The sequence below is a fragment of the Mobula hypostoma genome, chromosome 15 (genome assembly GCF_963921235.1).
Source record: "Mobula hypostoma chromosome 15, sMobHyp1.1, whole genome shotgun sequence".
Lineage (NCBI taxonomy): Eukaryota > Metazoa > Chordata > Chondrichthyes > Myliobatiformes > Myliobatidae > Mobula > Mobula hypostoma.
This window is the reverse complement of record NC_086111.1, coordinates 50052220-50074783: the sequence shown is the minus strand read 5'-3', so window position 1 is coordinate 50074783 and position 22564 is coordinate 50052220. Positions and strand designations below refer to the sequence as shown.

Below are 22564 nucleotides of genomic sequence, written 5' to 3'. Positions count from 1 at the left end.
ACCTCAGTGTTTGGGTCTACCTTGGAGGACCATGAAGCGAGGCTACTGAAGGTGCAGGGCTACCTGAAAGCTGAAGGATTAAAACTTTCCCTGAACAAGTGACAGTTCTGCAAGACGTCTGTCAGTTATGTTGGGTACTTAGTCTCACGGGATGGAGTAGTTATGGATCTGTCTAAGATAGAGACAGTGACCACATGGCCAAGGCCCCAGACTGTGAGCTCTTTGCGTTCATTCCTTTGGTTCTGTGGTTACTATTGGAGGTTTGTGAAGGGCTACGCGAAAGTGAGTCAACCTCTATATCAGCTTCTGTGTGGTTACCCTTCCTTGGTGAAGAAAGGGAGGAGGACAAAAGGAGAGGAGAGTAATGAGTATCTTAGCCCTTCGAAGCCTTTCGTACCGAGGTGGGGATGCGAAATGCGAAGAAGCTTTTCAGTCACTGAAGGAGATGCTGACCCAGGCGCCTGTGCTGCCTTTTGCCAATTCCTCACTGACTGAGGAAGAAATTCCCAACCCCTCTCATGCTGAGTCAGATGAAATCGGGGGGGGGGGGGTGCGGTCTATCTGTGGACAGCCAGGGTTTCAGCAGCACCTTGCAAGGGATGAAGGAGAGCTCAGCTAAGGGACAGAGGGGTCCGAGTTGCAGGAGGGCATGAGTGATAGACTGGGGAGGCCTCGCCAGGTAGACCAGAAGTATCCTCAGTCATGTCGGAACATGAGGAAGTAGGTGATGGGGTACAGAGGTCACAAAGAATCAGGAGACCACCTATGTAGCACCAGGGGAATAGAGTGTGGCCCCTACCACTTTATCATTGCCTTTTACACCTGGGTTGGACTTCGTGTTTTGCATGAAGGGTTGGCAAATTATCTTAACGTCATGAGGACATGACTAAATTTGGTGGGGGTGGAAGGGTGTAACACCCTGGGAAAGGTTTCACCGCTAATGTAATGGTCTTTCTGTATAAGCACTGCTAATGTAATGGGTTTTTTTTACAGCAGCAGTGTTTGGGTTATGGCTAGAGATAATGGGGGCTTTGGAATGTGCGCTGTCCAATGAAGGGAGTGTTTTTTTTTGTTGTGTGACAGAGGTGATCTGCATCTTTTGTTCAGCAGAAGATGGGGAGAGAAGATGCCAGAAGGGAGAAGTCATAGACATCAGAAAGGAGTGGACTTGGACCGGGTCAGAAGTCGACAAAGCCCAGGGAAAAAATTGATGGAGGACCAGAGGAAGGGAAAACATGAGCTCCAACTAGTGCACATTCGACTGTTTCATTAAGATGTGCACTTTTCTTTGATTTTACTAACCACTTAGTCAAATTGATTATAAAGCTAATTTGTTTAATTGCTTATGATGGACTGTCTGTTAGTTCGTGGTACTGATTTGTAACAGGGTAACACAACATGCAGCATCCACACAAACAGGTGGTCTTGCACCTCAATCTCATACGTTTGGTGGGGCCAGAGATCGTCTTCCCTGGACTTACACAGCCAACAGAATCTGAGGTTTACACTAGAAAAATGTAAAGTATACTAAGTTATAGGAAAAGCAAAAAAAAAGACAGCTGCCTGAAATATAAAATAAAACAGAGAATGCTTGAGAAACTCAAAAAGTTAATGTTTCCAGTTGATAGCTTTAAGTTCTGATTTCTAGCTTCTGCATTGTATAGCATTTCATGCTACAACCACAATTTCTTTAATTTAAAAAAACAGACTCCATCAATTCTGATGAAAAGTCATCAACCCAAAACTGTTTCATTCTCCTCCCTACAGATGCCTGCTAATCTCTTGAGGATTGCTGTTACTTTCTGTTTTAATGCAAAATACAACATATTAGCCTCACGTCAAGATGCATTTTACACTAAAATACAGGCAATCATTGGCACACACGGTATTTTCAGAAACAAGTCACATCCAGACCCAGGTCTGCAAATCATGCTACTTCACCACAAATGCAGTTGAAATGGCCTGTCATAAAGGCACTGGTCTTGGAGGAAAGTCCTAGGAAAACAAAATTATTTTGATCTGGGGGGCACTATGCACTCAAATGGATAAAGATCTGAAAAATGAAGAATGATATTCCTATACAGAGATGGAAAAACACTTTCCTTAGTTGAAAAGCATTGTGAAACTCAATACAGGTTGAGTACTCCATATCCGAAATACTTAGGGCTGGAAGTGTTTCAGAATTTTTTTGCCAGATTTTGAAGTATATAATGAAATAGCCTGGGATCACCATTATTTCTGACTGTGAATTTATGTGTTACCAGTGAGCAATCTTGGTTTTACACTTGCTCATCACACCTATATTTACAATAAAAATTATAACATACTGTAGCAGTTACTTGAAAACAAACCAAAACCACTTAGAGACTAAGCACAGAGGGTTGATACTGTACTGTGTGACATGCTATCCACTTAATAACAAAGTTCAAAAGTCAAAGAAAACATTTGATCCTTTATTAAGAAATCAGTAAAACAATCTTGAAACTATAAAAACTAATGAAACTAAAACTAGCGATTTAACAAAATAAACAGTCTTAGTGCATGTAAACATACTTAAGAACGCTTGGCTTAAACAGCGAGGGCCAAACTGTCCCCGGCCATCAGAGAGGCAAAGCGTGCAGACGCCCAGCGAATCCACAGCTGCTTCCAGGACAGCGGCGACACGAGGCGCATGTGGAAGGGCATTCAGGACATCAGCAACTACAAGACCACACCACCTGCCTGTGCTGGTGATGCCTCCCTCCCAGATGCGTTGAACAACTTCTACGCTCGTTTTGAGGAGGAAAATGATGTGGCGGCAAGGAAGACCACCTCTCCTCCAAATGACCAGGTGCTGTATCTTACTGTGGCCAGTGTGAGGAGAACCTTGTGCAGGGTCAACCCACGGAAGGCTGCTGGACCAGACAATATTCCTGGCAGAGTGCTTAGAGGATGTGCAGTCCAGCTAGCAGATATTCTCCCTGACATCTTCAACATCTCCCTGAGCAGTGCTGTCGTTCTTATGTGCTTCAAGGCCGCCACCATCATCCCCATGCCGAAGAAGTCTTCAGTGTCCTGCCTCAACAACTACCGTCCCGTAGCACTCACACCTAATATCATGAAGTGTTTCCAGAGGCTCGTCAGGAGGCACATCAAGACCCTGCTGCCCCCCTCACTGGACCCTCTGCAGTTCGTGTACCGTCCCTACCGTTCAACAGACGATGCCATTGCCATCACTCTCCACTGGGCCTTAACCCACCTGGACAAAAAAAGACACGTACATTCGAATGCTGTTCATAGACTACAGTTCAGCATTCAACACAATCATTCCTCAGAAACTGATTGGAAAGCTGAGCCTACTGGGCCTGAACACCTCCCTCTGCAACTGGATCCTAGACTTCCTGACTGGGAGACCTCAGTCAGTCCGGATTGGAAGTAGCATCTCCAACACCATCACACTGAGCACAGGGGACCCCAGGGCTGTGCGCTCAGTCCACTATTGTTCACTCTGCTGACCCACCACTGAGCTGCAACACACAGCTGGAACCACATCATCAAGTTCGCCGATGACATGACCATGGTGGATCTCATCAGCAAGAACAATGAGTCAGCATACAGAGAGGAGGTGTAGCGGCTAATGGACTGGTGCGCAGCCAACAACCTGTCTCTGAATGTGAACAAAACAAAAGAGATGGTTGTTGACTTCAGGAGGACATGAAGCGACCACTCTCCGCTGAACATCGACGACTCCTCCTTAGAGATCGTTAAGAGCACCAAATTTCTTGGTATTCACCTGGCGGAGAATCTCACCTGGTCCCTCAACACCAGCTCCATAGCAAAGAAAGCCCAGCAGTGTCTCTACTTTCTGTGAAGGCAGAGAAAAGTCCATCTCCCACCCCCCATCCTCAACACATTCTACAGAGGTTGTATTGAAAGCATCCTGAGCAGCTGCATCACTGCCTGGTTCGGAAATTGCACCATCTTGGATCGCAAGACCCTGCAGCGGGTAGTGAGGTCAGTTGAGAAGATCATCGGGGTCCCTCTTCTGCCATCACAGACATTTACACCACATGCTGCATCTGCAAAGCAAACAGCATTATGAAGGACCCCATGCACCCCTCATACAAACTCTTCTCCCTCCTGCCATCTGGCAAAAGGTACCAAAGCATTCGGGCTCTCACGACCGGACTATGTAACAGTTTCTTCCCCCAAGCCATCAGACTCCTCAATACCCAGAGCCTGGACTGACACCAACCTACTGCCCTCTACTATGCCGATTGTCTTGTTTATTATTTATTGTAATGTCTGCACTGATTTGTGCACTTTATGCAGTCCTGGGTAAGTCTGTAGTCTAGTGTAGTTTTTGTGTTGTTTCATGCAGCGCCATGGTCCTGAAAAACAGTGTCTTGTTTTTAACTGTGTACTAAACCAGCAGTTATGGTCGAAATGACAATAAATAGTGACTTGACTTGACATGTATTCAAGAGTATTTATGTATACTTAATTGTATTTAGGCAGTCCAAAATAAAAGGTATCACCACTGGCCCACTCTTTAGCTCTACCCAGACTAGACTGAACTAAAAACAAAATATGAATACCTAGCTAAACTCTTTGTTACTACCATGTTAAGGATAACGCTAACATTAAGGATGCATACAGCTCCTCTCCCCTCCCCCCACTCGGAAGGTCAGATCACAACCTGGTGCATCTAAAACCCTGCTACGTGTCTCTGGTGAAGAGTAAACCTGCAACCTCGAGGACAGTGAGGAAATGGTCGGAGGAAGCTTATGAGACGCTCCAGGGTTGTTTTGAGGTGACAGACTGGCAGGCACTCTGTGAGCCACATGGAAAGGATATTGAAGGGCTCACAGAATGCATCACTGATTACATCAACTTCTGTGTGGACTGCAATGTTCTGACAAGAACTGTCCTTTGTTATTAAAATAACAAGCCATGGGTGACAAAGGACATTAAGGACATCCTGAATGCTAAAAAGAGGGCGTTTAGAGATGGAAACAGGGAGCAGCTGAGGGCAATACAGAGGGACCTGAAAGCCAGGATCAGGGAGGCTAAAGACAGGTACAGGAGGAAGCTTGAGTGGAAATTCCAGCAGAACAACATGAGAGAGGTCTGGAGGGGGATGAGGACCATCCGGCAAACTAGCAACAGAGGAGCTGAGGGCAGTGTGGACAGGGCCAACGAACTTAACCTGTTCTTCAACAGGTTTGACATTGTGACCCCTGCCCATCCCCCACGAGTCATCTGCTGCCGGCCCCCAATCAACACATATTCCACTCTCCCCTCCTACCCCTCCTCACAGTCCCCCACCCTGCTCTCATGACTATACCCCTTCCCCACACGAAACCACCACGGTGGGCTTCACAGCTGAACAGGTGAGAAGACAGCTGAAACATCTCAACCCAAGCAAGGCCGCAGGACCGGATGGTGTCAGAACCAGGGTGCTCAAAGCCTGTGCCCCTCAGCTATGTGGAGTACTTTGCCTAGTATTCAACCTGAGCCTGAGGCTCTGGAGGGTTCCTGTACTGTGGAAAATGTCCTGCCTCATCCCTGTGCCAAAGACGCCGCGCCCCAGCGGCCTCAATGACTACAGACCGGTGGCATTGACCTCCCACATCATGAAGACCCTGGAGAGAGTTGTTCTGGAGCTGCTCTGGCCTATGGTCAGGCCACAATTAGATCCCCTCCAGTTCGCCTACCAGCCCCGACTAGCAGTTGAGGATGCCATCGTCTACCTGCTGAACCGTGTCTACGCCCACCTGGACAAGCCAGTGAGCACTGTGAGGGTCATGTTTTTTGACTTCTCCAGTGCGTTCAACACCATCCGCCGTGCTCTGCTGGGGGAGAAGCTGACAGCGATGCAGGTGGATGCTCCCCTGGTGTCATGGATTCTTGATTACCTGACTGGCAGACCACAGTACGTGTGCTTGCAACACTGTGCGTCCGACAGAGTGATCAGCAGCACTGGGGCTCCACAGGGGACTGCCTTGTCTCCCTTTCTCTTCACCATTTACACCTCAGACTTCAACTACTGTACAGAGTCTTGTCATCTTCAAAAGTTTTCTGATGACTCTGCCATAGTTGGATGCATCAGCAAGGGAGGTGAGGTTGAGTGCAGGGCTACTGTAGGAAACTTTGTCACATGGTGTGAGCAGAATTATCTGCAGCTTAATGTGAAAAAGACTAAGGAGCTGGTGGTAGACCTGAGGAGAGCTAAGGTACTGGTGACCCTTGTTTCCATTCAGGGGGTCAATGTGGACATGGTGGAGGATTACAAGTACCTGGGGATATGAATTGACAATAAACTGGACTGGTCAAAGAACACAGGCTGTCTACAAGAAGGGTCAGAGCCGTCGCTACTTCCTGAGGAGACTGAGGTCCTTTAACATCTGTCGGACAATGCTGAGGATGTTCTAAGAGTCTGTGGTGGCCAGTGCTATCATGTTTGCTGTTGTGTGCTGGGGCGGCAGGCTGAGGGTAGCAGACACCAACAGAATCAACAAACTCATTCGTAAGGCCAGTGATGTTGTGGGGATGGAACTGGACTCTCTCACGGTGGTGTCTGAAAAGAGGATGCTGTCCAAGTTGCATGCCATCTTGGCCAATGTCTCCCATCCACTACATAATGTACTGGGTGGGCACAGGAGTACATTCAGCCAGAGACTCATTCCTCCAAGATGCAACACAGAGCGTCATAGGATGTCATTCCTGCCTGTGGCCATCAAACTTTACAACTCCTCCCTTGGAGGGTCAGACACCCTCTGCCGATAAGTTGGTCCTAGACTTATTTCATAATTTACATATTACTATTTAACTATTTATGGTTCTATGACCATTTATTATCTATGGTGCAACTGTAACGAAAACCAATTTCTCCCTGGGATCAATAAAGTATGACTATGACTACTATGTCTCAACCCACGTGACCAATTACCTATAATAAACACGCAACACAATACAGATAGAAAATAGATACATGGCTCTTACATCCCAGTACCCACTGCTTGCCATCATAGCAGCAATGAGCTCAGTACAAGGGATGGAAACTGACTTCAACAGATAAAAGATTGATAAAAGATAAAAAACTGAGAACATGTTGCTTACAACAATAGGTAGGTCACTGCTCTGTAGCTATCTTCAATTGCATCTGTGAAATGGTGTAACTGTGCAGTTATAACTTCTCCAAAATCCAAGAGGTTCAAACATCTAGCAATCTTGAAGTCTTCTAACTGGCACAGTTCTTCCAGCCAGCTTGTCCACTCATGAGCAACTGATGTTGGTGTAGCGTCATTCCAGCCAAACCCTTTCTTACATACATCATGTAGGATCTATTCAGCAGATCACACCACTGGACTCAAGAGTCCTAAGAAATCATAGATGGAACTGACTGTGGAGAGGAGCCCTCTCCTGGTGAGTGGTCCACCTTGGATCATGATCTTAAACTTGAAAGTATCAGACTGAACACGACTGCACACCCACTACTCTCTCTACCAAAGGAATATCTTGATCCAAATCTACATTTTTCATGTATTTCGCTCTTCTGGTATTACAACTAGCACACCATGTCTGTTTCTTATCCACTTTTGTAAGTTGAAAACTGCCTTTAGCACAAATGGATACAAGGGCATGATAGAAAAACACTGCTCCTTCCTCAGAAGTCACTAACACAAGGCAGTCTTCAACATTGGAGCACTGCAAAACCTTATCCACTTTTTAGTGGCTGAACTGTTCTTCATTGTCTTCTGCATTTTTCCTAAGAGTGAAATTGGCACAACTCAGTGATGATGTTGCTCCATTCTCAACTCCACCACATCTTGGCTGAGATAATCAGGCCACCAAAGAAACTTCAATAGATCTGCATCTTCCACTGGCACTTTTAAGCTGATGAAACATTGATTCAATTCTACCATAACTAACACTGATTCTTTTCTGAATCTGGTTGTGACTCTAATCAATGAACTAATAAGTTATGGTCCTTGTAAAAGCTGAGTACCACTGTGTACATACATCTATTGACGCTTCTGGACACATCTTCAGTGATGTTCCTGGAATCATCAGGTGTTTCGGGTCTTTCAACATCATACAACCTCCCTCAGGTGACCCAGCCAGGGCTGATCAGACCCCAGCTTGTGTCCAGATGGCTAGCTACTTATGACTCCATGGCTCCCCTCTTTTGAGCCACAGCCACCTTGAGGCCCTCTCTGCTGCATCGGTGGTACTGCGGATGGCTCTCCTCTTCCTCTCTCCCTCGATGCCCAAAATGCTGAAGGCTCTAACTAAAGAATGGGCTACGCATCCCCTACAACCAACCTCCACTGGGAGACACCTCGCTCTCCATCCAGCCTGCTGACAGTTGCTGACCAGTCCTGCGTACTTGGAGAGCTTCCTTTCAAAGGCCTCTTCCAAGCTATCTTCCCATGGGACTGTCAGCTCCAGCAGCACCACCTGCTTAGTAGACTCAGACACTAGGACAATGTCTCAGGGTGGTGGCTGCGATATGGTTGGGGAACTTCAGCTGCCCTCCGAGGTCCACCAACAGCTGCCAATCCCTGCCAATACCAAATGATAAGCCATTCTGAAAAGTCATTCCACAGTCAAACACAAAGTTTCCCTTTTCTGGGTGATAAATACAATGACTTGGAATATACCAGAATTTCCCTTCACTGTGTTTCAGATCCCTTATTAGCACTCTTTCGGCAAAACTTTTGGAGATAACATCCTTCTTTGTAAACTAATCTGGTAGTGACCATCCACTAGTTTTGCAGAATTTGCCACCAGCTTTATGAACTTGTGATCTTCTCTTGACGTACCAGGTTGTTCATTGTGTCTGCATTCAGGGAAGTCTATCTTGAATTGCTGCTGCCAAAGCTCATCCAAGTTCAAAACTGAAAAACTGTAAACTTTCAGCTCTGGCTCAGCATAGTCTCTTTGCATGATCTCCTTTCAGTGATCCATTCACAGTCTACCCCAACATTGTTCTGATTGCATAGGGTACATCATTAACACTGCAAATCACTTGCAACAGCTCCAATGCTTTAAGCACATTTCTCCCTATCAGCTGCTCAATTTCTGAATCAATCTCTGGCAAATGAAGATGTTTAAGGTGAGACCATTCCTGGAGAACCCTCTGACAAGGAGTACATCCTTTGTGGACATGCATACTTTCTTGTGTATAGATGTTAGGCAGTTTACAGTAATTTTCCCCATCTAAACCACCACCTCCAATCCTAAAATGACATAAACAACAGGAATTTTGCAGATGCTGGAAACTCAAGCAACACAAATCAAAGTTGCTGGTGAATGCAGCAGGCCAGGCAGCATCTCTAGGAAGAGGTACAGTTGACGTTTCGGGCCGAGACCCTTCGTCAGGACTAACTGAAGGAAGAGTTAGTAAGAATTTGAAAGTGGGAGGGGGAGGGGGAGATCCAAAATGATAGGAGAAGACAGGAGGGGGAGGGATGGAGCCAAGAGCTGGACAGGTGATTGGCAAAAGGGATATGAGAGGATCATGGGACAGGAGGTCTGGGGAGAGAGACAAGGGGTGGGGGGAACCAGAGGATGGGCAAGGGGTATAGTCAGAGGGACAGAGGGAGAAAAAGGAGAGTGAGAGAAAGAATGTGTGTATAAAAATAAATAACGGATGGGGTACAAGGGGGAGGTGGGGCATGAGCGGAAGTTAGAGAAGTCAATGTTCATGCCATCAGGTTGGAGGCTACCCAGACGGAATATAATGTGTTGTTCCTCCAACCTGAGTGTGGCTTCATCTTTACAGTAGAGGAGGCCGTGGATAGACATGTCAGAATGGGAATGGGATGTGGAATTAAAATGTGTGGCCACTGGGAGATCCTGCTTTCTATGGCGGACAGAGCATAGGTGTTCAGCAAAGCGGTCTCCCAGTCTGCGTCGGGTCTCGCCAATATATAGAAGGCCACACCGGGAGCACCGGACGCAGTATATCACCCCAGTCGACTCACAGGTGAAGTGTCGCCTCACCTGGAAGGACTGTCTGGGGCCCTGAATGGTGGTAAGGGAGGAAGTGTGAGGGCATGTGTAGCACTTGTTCCACTTACAAGGATAAGTGCCAGGAGGGAGATCAGTGGGGAGGGATGGGGGGGAAACGAATGGACAAGGGAGTCGCGTAGGGAGCGACCCCTGCGGAAAGCAGAGGGGGGGGGAGGGAAAGATGTGCTTAGTGGTGGGATCCCGTTGGAGGTGGCGGAAGTTACGGAGAATAATATGTTGGACCCGGAGGCTGGTGGGGTGGTAGGTGAGGACCAGGGGAACCCTATTCCTAGTGGGGTGGCGGGAGGATGGAGTGAGACAGATGTGCGTGAAATGGGGGAGATGCGTTTGAGAGCAGAGTTGATAGTGGAGGAAGGGAAGCGCCTTGCTTTAAAAAAGGAGGACATCTCCCTCGTCCTGGAATGAAAAGCCTCATCCTGAGAGCAGATGCGGCACAGAGGGAGGAATTGCGAGAAGGGGATGGCATTTTTGCAATAGACAGGGTGAGAAGAGGAATAGTCCAGATAGCTGAGAGAGTCAGTAGGCTTATAGTAGACATCAGTGGATATGCTGTCTCCAGAGACAGAAAGATCTAGAAAGGGGAGGGCCGTGTCAGAAATGGACCAGGTAAACTTAAGGGTAGGGTGAAAGTTGGAGGCAAAGTTAATAAAGTCAACGAGCTCAGCATGTGTGCAGGAAGCAGCGCCAATGCAGTCGTCGATGTAGCGAAGGAAAAGTGGGGGACAGACACCAGAATAGGCACAGAACATAGATTGTTCCACAAAGCCAACAAAAAGGCAGGCATAGCTAGGACCCATACGGGTGCCCATAGCTACACCTTTAGTTTGGAGGAAGTGGGAGGAGCCAAAGGAGAAATTATTAAGAGTAAGGACTAATTCCGCTAGACGGAGCAGAGTGGTGGTAGAGGGGAACTGATTAGGTTTGGAATCCAAAAAGAAGCGTAGAGCTTTGAGACCTTCCTGATGGGGGATGGAAGTATATAGGGACTGGACATCCATGGTGAAAATAAAGCGGTGGGGGCCAGGGAACTTAAAATCATCGAAAAGTTTAAGAGCGTGAGAAGTGTCACGAACATAGGTAGGAAGGGATTGAACAAGGGGGGATAAAACCGTGTTGAGGTATGCAGAAACGAGTTCGGTGGGGCAGGAGCAAGCTGAGACAAAAATGACATATGTAGCTACTCATAACCTTCTCTTGACCCATGGTCTTGGGTTGAGCTTGTTCATGAAGCTTACTGTACAGAACACTGCTGTAGTTTCTTGAACTAGGAAAGCACAAGCACATCTTATTACCCTTCTTAGACCTCAGCTGTGCTGCAATTATAGGAAGTTTATAATCATGATCACCAGCCCCCATAAGGGCATTAGGTGCCAGGGCATTACTCACTATTCCTAAAAGCCCTCAATTATACATGATATTGTAATGAATTGCCATCAAAGATTTGAATCTCTCTCTTAGGCAGAGGTGCAATGGGCTGTTGTTGTACCAATAAGGTTGTTATTTCATTTTGCTTCTGTATATACTATTCCATACTATGCCCCATGAGCACCTTGAGCTGTTAGATATGACATAGGTCCAGAGTGCCTCCTTAGTGCAGGTTGAGAGTGAACATCTGGAACTACCCCTTCAGACCCCAGTTCTTGTTTCATAGATATTTGAGGAACAAATGAATCCACATTGATATTGAGTGTGTTGGGTTTTCTCCATGCCATATCAATATAGAAACTCACATCATAGAATTGACCTGCTGGAGCATATTTAGAACTCACTAGATTTGAAGTCCTTAGCACCTTGGTTTGGCCATCTGTGCTGCAATTTCTTCCTGCAACTTAAGCTGTTCCTTCCTTCTCCATAGCTGCTCCTTTTGTTCTTTAAATTCACTTCTTTCTTTCAATAATTTATTGTCGTGTGAATAATACAGCTAAATTAGTTTCCATTTTAATGTGTGCAGCGGAGTTATTAGATGTACGAGGCACTCTGCTTGCAACAGAATTTGGAGCAGGCACATTTGACACACTGCTGTCTGGGTGTACATCATCCTGTGGATCCTCAGCTTTATGCGAAGTCAAAACATGCTTTGAAATTTGAGAAACATATTCACTTGTTTCGACAACATGACCTCCAACATCGCATATTTGTTTCAGCCATTATTCAGCATCTGCTTAGAGTGCATTAATAAGAGTTTCAATATTTGCAAAATTTTAAATTTGCTTAACTCGTTCTGGGTTAGGAATTAAAGACAACAACATTTAACGTTGCTTAGTATGAAGGTATGGACACTATTCAAATCTTAAGATGAGACTGCATTTGAGAGACATTTTCTGATTCTCGCACAAGACTTTTAATTGATAGTATTCAATCTTTAACTTAGCTCATACTTTTTTGACATTCCTTTACAGAACTTTTGATTCTAGTTGCTAAAACTTTCCCAGTAAGTTTGATTTCTCTTAGTGCCAACTTCAAGGTCACTGACTTCAGCTCCACTCATGCTGTTTTTTCTATCTGCGATTACATCAGACCAAACAAACAGCATCCATTTCAAATGTCAGCAACTGGAATATTTCAGCACTTCAACAGAACAAAGCGATGAACCCTTAAGTAAACACCACACCAATCGAGCATACAGGCAGCACTGACTATTCCAAACTGTGTTCAAACCACAAACACAGCATGAATTAACAAAAGGTAGTTATTTGCCACAAACTGCTCCTGGCTTCTCAGTGTTGCAATTCCAATTTCACCAACAGGTCCAATGCAGTCCCTTACCATAGACTGATGATCTTTTGGTACAACCATCAATTCTTTTTTGTTGACAAAATGTAGTGGTTACTTGAAAATAAACCAAAGCTGCTAGAAAAACAATCTTGAAATGATTAAAAACTAATAAAACTAAAGATATAGCGAAATGAATAGAATAGCATATTTAAACATACTACACCAAGAGTACCTAAAAGCATAGCAACGATTTAGAAAAAAGTGATATCACCCCTTAGCCCACTCTATCTCTACCCAAACTAGATTGGCCTAAAGACAAAGCATGAACAGGTAACTAAATTTTCACTTCTACCACGCCCCAACACACATGATTAACCACTAATAAACACACAACACAAAATACAATATGGATAGAAAATAGATACATGGTTTCTACACATACCATTAATATAATGAAAATATAATATGTACAGGGTAACAAAATCAGCACAACAGCGTCTGAAGGATGTTGTTTGATAAACAACAACAAATAATAGTAGGTTTTCAGTCTCTACCTATGATGCCACGTTTTGATTAAAAGGGCAGACATAAGATCATAAGATACAGTAGCAGTAGGCTATTATGCCCATCGTATCTGCTCGATTATTTCATCAGGATTGATCCAATTTCCTCTCAGCCTCAATCTCCTGCCTTCTCCTCATATCCCTTCATGCACTAACCAATCAAGAATCTATCAACCTCTGTTTTAAATATAAAGACCTGGCCTCCACAGCTGCCTGTGGCAAATAATTCCATTGATTCACCACTTAAGAAATTACTCATCTCCATTTTAACAGGAAGCATCCATTCTGAGGCTGTGTCCTCGGGTCCTAAACTATTCCATCAGAGGAAACATCCTCTCCACATCAACTCTATCAAGACCTTTCACCATTCGGTAGGTTTCAATGAGGTCACCCCTCATTCTTCTGAGTTCCAGTGAATACAGCCCAGAGCAAGCAAACACTCTTCATATGATAAGCCATTCAGTCCTGGAATCATTTTCATAAACCTCCTTGAATCCTCTCCAGTTTCAGCACGTCCTTTCTGATTTAAGAGGCCCAAACCTGCTCACAATACTCCAAGTGAGGCCTCACCAGTGCTTTATAAAGTCTTAGCATTATATCCTTGCTTTTATATTCTAGTCTCCTTGAAATTAATGCTAACATTGCACTTGTTTCCTCACCACAGACTCAAACTGCAAGTTAGCCTTTAAGAAGTCCTGCACAAAGACTTCCAAGTCCCTTTGCACATCAGATTTTTTTTGTTTTTTCTCTTTATTTAGAAAGCAGTCAGCTCTTTCATTTCTTCTACTGAAGTGCATGACCATACACTTCCCCATTCTCCTAATCTGCCCAAGTCCTTCAGTAGCCTCAGTACTTCCTGAAAACTACCTGCCCCTCCACCTATCTTCACATCATCTGCAAACTTTGCAACAAAGCCATCAATTCCATCATCCAAATCACTGGCATATTATGTAAAAAGAATCGGTCCTAACACAGGCTCCTCTGGAACACAAGTCACTGGCAGCCAAAAAAGGCTCTCTTTATTCTCACTCTTTGCCTCCTGCCAATCATGCTTTATCCATGCTAGAATTTTTCCTGTAATACCGTGCGCTTGTAGTTTGTTAAGCAGCCTCATGTGTGGCACCTTGTCAAAAGTCTTCTGAAAATCCAAGTATACATCAACTGAATCTCCTTTGTCTACCCTGCTTGTTATTTCTTCAAAGAATTCCAACAGATTTGTCAGTTAAGATTTTTCCTTGAGGAAACCATGCTGACTATGGCCTATTTTATCTAGTGCCTCCAAACTACCCAAAACCTCATCCTTAATAATCTACTCCAATATCTTCCCAATCACTGAGGTCAGACTAACTGGACTACAGTTTCCTTTCTTATGCTTCTCCCCCTTCTTGAAGAGTGGAGTGGAGTGACATTCGCAATTTTCCAGTTTTCCAGAACCATTCCAAAATCCAGTGATGGTTGAAAGACAATTACTAATGCCTCCATGATCTCTTCAGCCACCTCTTTCAGAACTCTGGGGTGGACACCATTTGGTACGTGACTTATCTACCTTCAGACCTTTTAGTTTCCCCAAGAACCTTCTGTCCAGTTATGGTAACTTCACAGACTTCATGCCCCTTGACACCTGGAGCTTCCACCATACAGCTAGTGTCTTTTACAGTGAAAGACTGATACAAAATACTTATTCAATTCATCTGCCATTTTCTTGTCCCCTAATACTACCTCTTTAGTATCACTTTCCAGTGGACCAATATCCATACTCGCCTTTCTTTTACACTTTATGTATCTGAAGAAACTTTTGGTATCCTCTAATAGTATTAGCTAGCTCACCTTCCTATTCCATCTTTACTTTCTTAATGACTTTTTTGTTGCTTTCTGTTGGTTTTTAGAAGCTTCCCAATCCTCAAACTTACTACTAATTTTTCCTCTATTATATGCCCTCTCTTTGGCTTTTATGTTGGTTTTGAATTTTCTTGTTAGTCATGGTTGTGTCATCTTTCCTTTAGAAAACTTCTTTCTCTTTGGGATGTATATATCCTGTGCCTCCTGAATTGCTTCCATAAATTCCAGCAATTGCTACTCTGCGTCATCCCTGCCAGTGTTATTTTCCAATCAATTTTGGCCAACTCCTCTCTCATGCCCTTGTAATTCTCTTTACTCCACTGCAATACTGATACATCTGACTTTAGCTTCTCCTTCTCAAATTTCAGGATGAATTCGATATTATGACCACGTGCCCCCAAGGGTTCTTTTACCTTCAGCTTTCTAATCAATTCTGGTTCAATGAACCACACCCAATCCAGAATAGCTGATCCTCTAGTGGGCTCAACCACGAGCTACTCTTAAAAAAAATACGTTGCAGGCACTCTAGAAATTCCCCCTCCTGGAATCCAGCACCAACCTGATTTTCCCAATCTACCTGCATAATGAAGTCCCCCATGACTATTGTAACACTACCCTTTGGCATGCATTTTCTATCTCCCGTTGTAATTTGTAGGCCACTTCCTTACTGCCGTTTGGGGGTCTGTATACAACTCCCATCAGGATCTTTTTGCTGTTGCAGTTCCTTAGCTCTATCTACAATGATTCAACACCTTCTGGCCCTATCTCACTTCTTTCTAATGATGTGATTTCATTTTTTACCAACGGAGCAACACAGTGTGCCTCTTCTTTCTCCTTCTCTTCTGTGTCAGAATCAGACTCAGTGGTAGAGACCAGGCCATTATGACCTCTCTTTGTTAGGACTCCCCCTCCACCACCCACCCCCAACAACATCCAAAGAGATAGAACCTGCTGTAGAGGGGGATGGCTACAGGGGTACTCTGCACTGGCTCCTTAACCCCTTCCCCCTTCCTATCACACAGTTTGTGTGTCCTACACTTTGATATATCTACCTCTCTATATGTCCTATCTATCACCACTTCAGCCTCCTGAATGATCCAGAGTTCATCCAGTTCCAGCTCTTAACTCCTTAATATGGTTTGTTAGAAGCTGCAGCTGGGTGCACTTCTTGCAGATGTAGTCATCAGAGACACTGAAGGTCTCCCTGCCTTCCCACATCCCGCAAGAATAACAATTCACTGTCCTGCCTGTCATTCCCACTATCCCAGCTGAGCAGATATAAAGAACAGAACATGTTGATCTTTTCTTTCCTTTGCTTTATCTGACTGAAACCTCCCTTCCCAGAAGCCTCGAAGAGCTAAAACCTTAAGATCACCAATCTGACAATGGCTGCTGCACTTGCCCCTCCTTTCCTTTAATTTGCTTTTACTAATCAATCCCAAACACCAACTAGCCACCTGTCAAAGCTCTTTTACACTCCATGTCCCGCTCCTGTCTTTTATCCTCAGGTGGTGGACCTGATTCAAGTCCCCTCCTCTCCAAACTTCCAATGTTCAGATTAGCTTCCATCTGTATTTGTACCTTACTTATTTTTAGGTTTTATGTAAAAGTATAAAAACAATCAGCATTATATACTTGTTCGGGTGCTAGATTTTCACGATCAGCAGATGCTTTAAAAATTTAATGCTGTGCTCTTTCTTAAATTTCTGCAAACATCCTTTTCTTCAGTTTGGCAAGATAGATCTTTGCTTGTTTCATGGTCAACATACTGTTAAGTAGCATATGTTCACTCGGGTGCTGACGTGATCACTTTATGCAGGATTTTTCTATTTTTCCATTAACTTCTGTACATTACATGTGCGAGGTCACATCTCAGAACTGTTTATGGTGCGCAGAGAACTCCACGTGCCTGGGAATCTTCCCAGTATTTTGTGGACATGTCAGGTCATGTCAGCACTCAAAAAAAATTCTGATTTCAGAGGTTTTCAGAATTACAGGTAAGGAGTACTCAACCTGTATTTAAAAGGTGTCCAGTACAGGTTTTTATTATTATGTACAGATAACACATATTGTATGGACATTTGGGGTGATGAAGAATTGGCATTGTACAAGTTCCCATTACTTTTTAAAGTGCCTGGAAAGACAAAATAGCAGATTTATGTGGTAGATTCCAGGTGACGGTTCTTATAGTGATGTTAAGAAATTGGTGACTTTCTGGTTGCTACACTTCCTCACTAAATGTTTTATGGTCAGTGAAACTGAACAGAGCTCACAAAAGCATGTGAAAACCCAAATGGGACAATACAGTGTGCTATAATATCAACTCAAGCGCTGAGCCCATGGTCCAAGAGGAATGTATTGCTGGCTTGCTACAGAATACCAAAGAACCTGCTTCAGTAAGACCAGCCCCCACAGGAATTTCTAAAAATCCATTAAACGAAAGGCTAATGCAGGTTCATTTTAATACAGATGGATACTTCACTTGAACAACTGCCACTTCAGACTTAGTTTCCAGAGAAACAAGTCACTGTTTTATTTCTTTTTTAGTTTACGAATATGATGGAAGTGAGTTCCAGACCATCACTAGTCTTTGTGTAGGAACAAAAACCTCAATCTCCCATTTCTCTTTCTACTACTTCATTTACATATATGAGTTTAAGATGGCACAGGCGGAGCACAGTAATGACTTGCTGGCAGCAAATCAATTATTAATTACTCACATATTCTTGAAAAATTAACACTACTGTCAATAGCCTGTAATTTCTCTTCCAGAGTTTAGCTTTTTAAACTGCCTGCATAATCTGGCACTTCTGTGGTGTGAAATGAAGTCATGAAGGTGCAGGATGGCTGTGGCGTGGCATGTACGGGCTGAACAGAGGTGGTGGCACTCAGGCCCAAGAACAGAGAACAAGCCAATGTTTTGCCATTGTTGGAGCAAACTTGGAGGCAATTCAAAGCAGCAGAACTGAGGCAAAGCAGAGTCAAGGCAGTGGAGCCTAGGCCTGAGAGCGAGGAATAACCCGCACTTTGGCTGATTTAAGCACTGGGCCAGATTAGGAAGGTTGAGGACAAACCAAATCGTGCTGGCGGTGCCTAGGACCATGAGCGTATCAAAGATGCAGTGCCTGGATTCAGGAGCTTGGAACGACCAGAGGTTTGACCAATTTACACACCGGGACAGATTGGAAAGGTTGGGTATAGGCCAGATGGAGGCAGTAGGGCCTGAGCCCAAAAGTGTATCAAAGCAGCAGGGCCTGGTCCATGAATGAAGAATGACCTAAGGTTTGGCAGAGTTAAACACCAGACCAGATTGAAAAGGCCAGAGTGTCGGGGCTGGAGGCGAAAGATAGGCCAGCATTCAGCTCTCTGCTCTGTGAGGCTTACTCATCTCTGTGCTAAACTGAGGCTGAGGCCTGAAACTAACTGGCTCCTGGATCAGCTGTGACATGCTTCATGGCTGTGGACGTACTTTTGTGATCTTCAGTTTTGAATGTTATTTGCTTACTTTTACTGTTTGAACAATTTGTTCCCCCTCCCCCACTGAATATTGGGTGTTTGATGGTCTTTTTTTTAAAGAATGGGTTCTACTGTGTTTCTTTGTTTTGTGGCTACCTAAAAGGAGGTGATTTCAAGGTTTTATATGGTACACGGGGTGTACGGGATGCTTTGGTCCTGACTAAATATCAGGAAATGCCAATAGCAATTATATAGCTTTTCCCACCCAATACAATGTCACCTTCACATAGGACTTAGGTCCGGGTGCACCGTCTCGCTGAAGGAGCTCTGTATATGGCGAGTGTTTGGTGCCAGAAAAATAACCAGACCAATGGTGGTGGTGTTACCTAAAATCACTGAAGTCTCCAGCAGCAGGGAGATGGATTCCAGGCTTTGATGGAGGATTGTCTTCGTACAACAGCAGCAAAGGTTGGGCGACATCTAGTGTATGATTCCCAATTGGGAACACGAGTAGGGGTCAAATGCTCTAGTTAGATGAGCACTGCAGCAACAGAAGGCAACGGCAAACCACTGTTGAAATTTCTGCCTTGTCAATCATGGAAAGACAGAAGAAGGAAACTAGACAATAGGGTGAATGGCGTTGATTCTAATCAACAGAACAACACCTTGCTCTGTAGGGGTAGTCATGGGCTGCAGGTGACACCAGACCATCATCCAGAGACTGTAAGCAATAGGGAAAGGCTAAGAGTAGCAATATGGAACATCCATACACTTTACCAGAAAGGAAAGTTAGACAACACATTAAATGAAATGAAAAGGTTGGAAGTTGATATCTTGGGCCTGTCAGAAATTAGATGGACCGATAGTTCTGAAAATGTATTCTGGAGGTCAACAGCATATGTATAGAGTTGGAATTATTTTAAACAAGTATCAAAATATCTTATAGGATATTGGGAGATATCCAACCGGCTGCTTTTAGTTAAATTAAGGGGTAACCCTTTTAACATTAGCATAATCCAAGCCTATGCACCAACAAATGATGCAGATGAAGAGGATATCAACAAGTTTTATGAAGATCTCGACAGTGCTTATGAGCAATGTAAATCTCAGGATAAAAAACTAGTCATGGGAGATTTTAACTCCAAAGTTGGACAGGAAAGGGTAGATAACACCATAGGACCTTTTGGATTAGGGGAGAAAAATGAAAATGGAGAAAGGTTTACTGATTGGTGTGTCAGAAACAACCAATACTTGGTATAAAAACCATCCACGTAGATTGTGTGCTTGGATTAGCCCTGGGGATAGAACAAGGAATCAAATTGATTTCATTACCATCAATGAACATTTTAGAAATAATATCACAAATTCTAAAGCCTACCCAGGAGCAGACTGTGGTTCAGATCACCATCCAGTAATAGCTACCATCAAAACAAAATTAAAGAAGCTGAAACATGGAAAAAAGAGAAAGAAGTATACGTTGGGAGAACTTAAAAATGATAGCATATTTAAGTGTAAGGGTTTCTTCTTTTATATTACTGCTAAGGTTAATAAAATGGCTTCTCTGTACTGTTAACTGCTGAGACAGTGGTTCTCTATAGCAGCATGTTTGGGTTATAATTAGTGATAACGGGACTTGTATACATTTGCTAACCAATTGGGATAGATATTATTCTTTCTGTCTGTGTGAAAGCTGTTCGTTTGCGCGGCCTTTGTGTAGAAGGCGCAAGGAGGATGAAGAGAGAAGACGTGGCTTGAGGAGACGGTGGCCGGACCCGTTGGGCCTGGGCTTGGGGTGGAAGCCCAGGTGCCAACTAGCGAAGGAGGATCAGTGAAAGGGAATCCGTGAGCTCCAACGTTTGTGCACTGGACATGTTTATGAGATTATTGGCACCTTTTATTTGTTTTCCTTTTCTTTTGTTTCTCTACTAACCCCATACTTAAATATAAAATCTTAATCATTTAACTACACATTGTGGACAATGTTATTTCAGGGTACTGATGTTACACAGGGGACACAGCACGCAGCATCCACCCAAACAAGAATGCTAAAGTTTGGTCAGGGAGGGGTAGCCACCCCCGAGATCATGCCACTAGATGAAACGAGTCTTACATAAGCAACAATTCAAAACAGCTGTAGAAGAATACCTCAACAAAAATGAAACAACACCTATTTGGGATAGATTTAAATACGCTATACAGCAATCAGCAAAGGAGATAATCCCAGTACAAATACAACACACCAACAAGGGGTGGATAACCCAAGAAATTCTAGATCTGACGGAACAAAGAAGGTTAGTGAAGAATAATGAAGTGCAATACAGAGAGCAGACAGACAGACCAGACAATTGTGCAATATTGCAAAGGAAGAATGCCTGAATTAAAAATGCAATGAAGTAGAAGGCCATATTAACAACAGCAAAGAAATGCACAAGAAAATTAAGGAAATTACTGGAATCAAGAAAACCTTCTCTACAGGATGCATAAGATCAGCAGACGGATCCATAACAACAGATCCAGATAAAGCATGTGAGAGGTGGATTCAGTGTATAGAGCAGCTTTTTGAAGATAATAGAGGGGAACCCCCAGATATTAAACACCCTAAATTCGGCAGGAGGAGAGAGAGCAGCACGCCACGCGTGTGCAGCCCTCCGGTGAAAAATGGGATCGTATCCATTAAATAGGGGCCGTGAACAATTCTGATTTGATGGAGATGGACGTGAAAGCACACAGCAACATCTGGAGAAATTTCTGAAACGCCAGTTCGCTGCTGTTGTTACTGCGCGGTCAGGAATCTTCCAGAGGGAAGGCCTCAAAATCCCCGGCTTTGCCCGCTGTTGGCGACCGAGATTGAGGTCGAATCGTTTGGACAGAGATGGCGCTCAGTACTCAGTGTCAGAGAGCTGATCGGAGGCTCGAAGTTTTCAGATGACTCAGAGACGGACTGTGGTCGGGCATGGCAGGAAGAGTTTTTCTTCCGTCTCCCGTCTGCGTGAGATGTGGGACATTTGAGAGACTTTGAACTTTTTACTGTGCTCATGGACTTCTTCACCAAGTTATGGTCTTGTTGCACTGTTGTGACTATATGTTATAATTATGTGGTTTTGTCAGTTTTTCCAGTTTTGGTCTGTCCTGTGTTTTGTGATATCACACCGGCGGAAATATTGCATCATTTCTTAATGCATTCATTACTAAATGACAATAATAGAGGACTGCGTGTCTTCATAATCTAATTCTGGCCCACCTCTTACCAAAGAAAAAATAACTAAAGCAATGAAAAGCATGAAACATGGTAAAGCCACTGAACCTGACATTACGAGAAACCACTTTATAATCGTATTGATCTCAGAGGTAAAGAGTGGTATTAAGTAGTAATGGTTGCCAATAGCATTTCTCTGACAGAGGTATTCAGCAACTTCAGTATATTACTGGTAATTACCGATTAATGAAACACAAGCCAGAAGAAAGGTGTTATAATGTTTAATGGGAAATGAACATCTTGGTCAGTATAGATCAGTTGGGCCAACAAACCTGTTTCTTAATTATATTACTCTACATCACTAGGAGGCAACTAAAAATTAACATCAAGACGGAACAGAAAGAGTACGAAGAATCTCAGACATCAGGGAGTAACAATGTGGAATATAAAATTGCAAGGTATGAATACCAGCAATTAAAACTCCTAAGTGTCACCAGGGCTGTAGCCCCGAGATACATTGTGGTACTCCACAAAGAAAATCATAGATCCTCACATCCATGCAGCCACTAATTTAGGAATGGTATTGGCCAATACCAAAGAACTGCTTCCTCAGATGCCGAAGTGGGCTGAGACGTGGCAGATGGAGTTCAACTCAGGGAAGTGTGAGGTGGTACACTTTGGAAGGGCAAACTCCAAGGCAGAGTACAAAGTAAATGGCAGGATACTTGGAAGTGTGGAGGAGCAGAAGGATCTGGCGTACATGTCCACAGATCCC

At 44.0% G+C, this 22564-nt stretch overlaps 1 protein-coding gene and 1 long non-coding RNA gene across 9 annotated transcripts in view; one reads left to right on the top strand and one right to left on the bottom strand.

Moving 5' to 3' along the window:
* The window catches only part of LOC134356828 (uncharacterized), a 36540-nt gene extending 35390 nt beyond the window's left edge, over window positions 1-1150 (top strand). Inside the window, exon 3 of the long non-coding RNA XR_010020444.1 lies at window positions 1111-1150. This is a non-coding gene — a long non-coding RNA (uncharacterized LOC134356828). The remainder of the gene's footprint in view (window positions 1-1110) is intronic.
* Window positions 1-22564, bottom strand: part of cfap20dc (CFAP20 domain containing) — a 488877-nt gene that overhangs the window by 434328 nt on the left and 31985 nt on the right. The gene's annotated exons all lie outside the window — the stretch shown is intronic.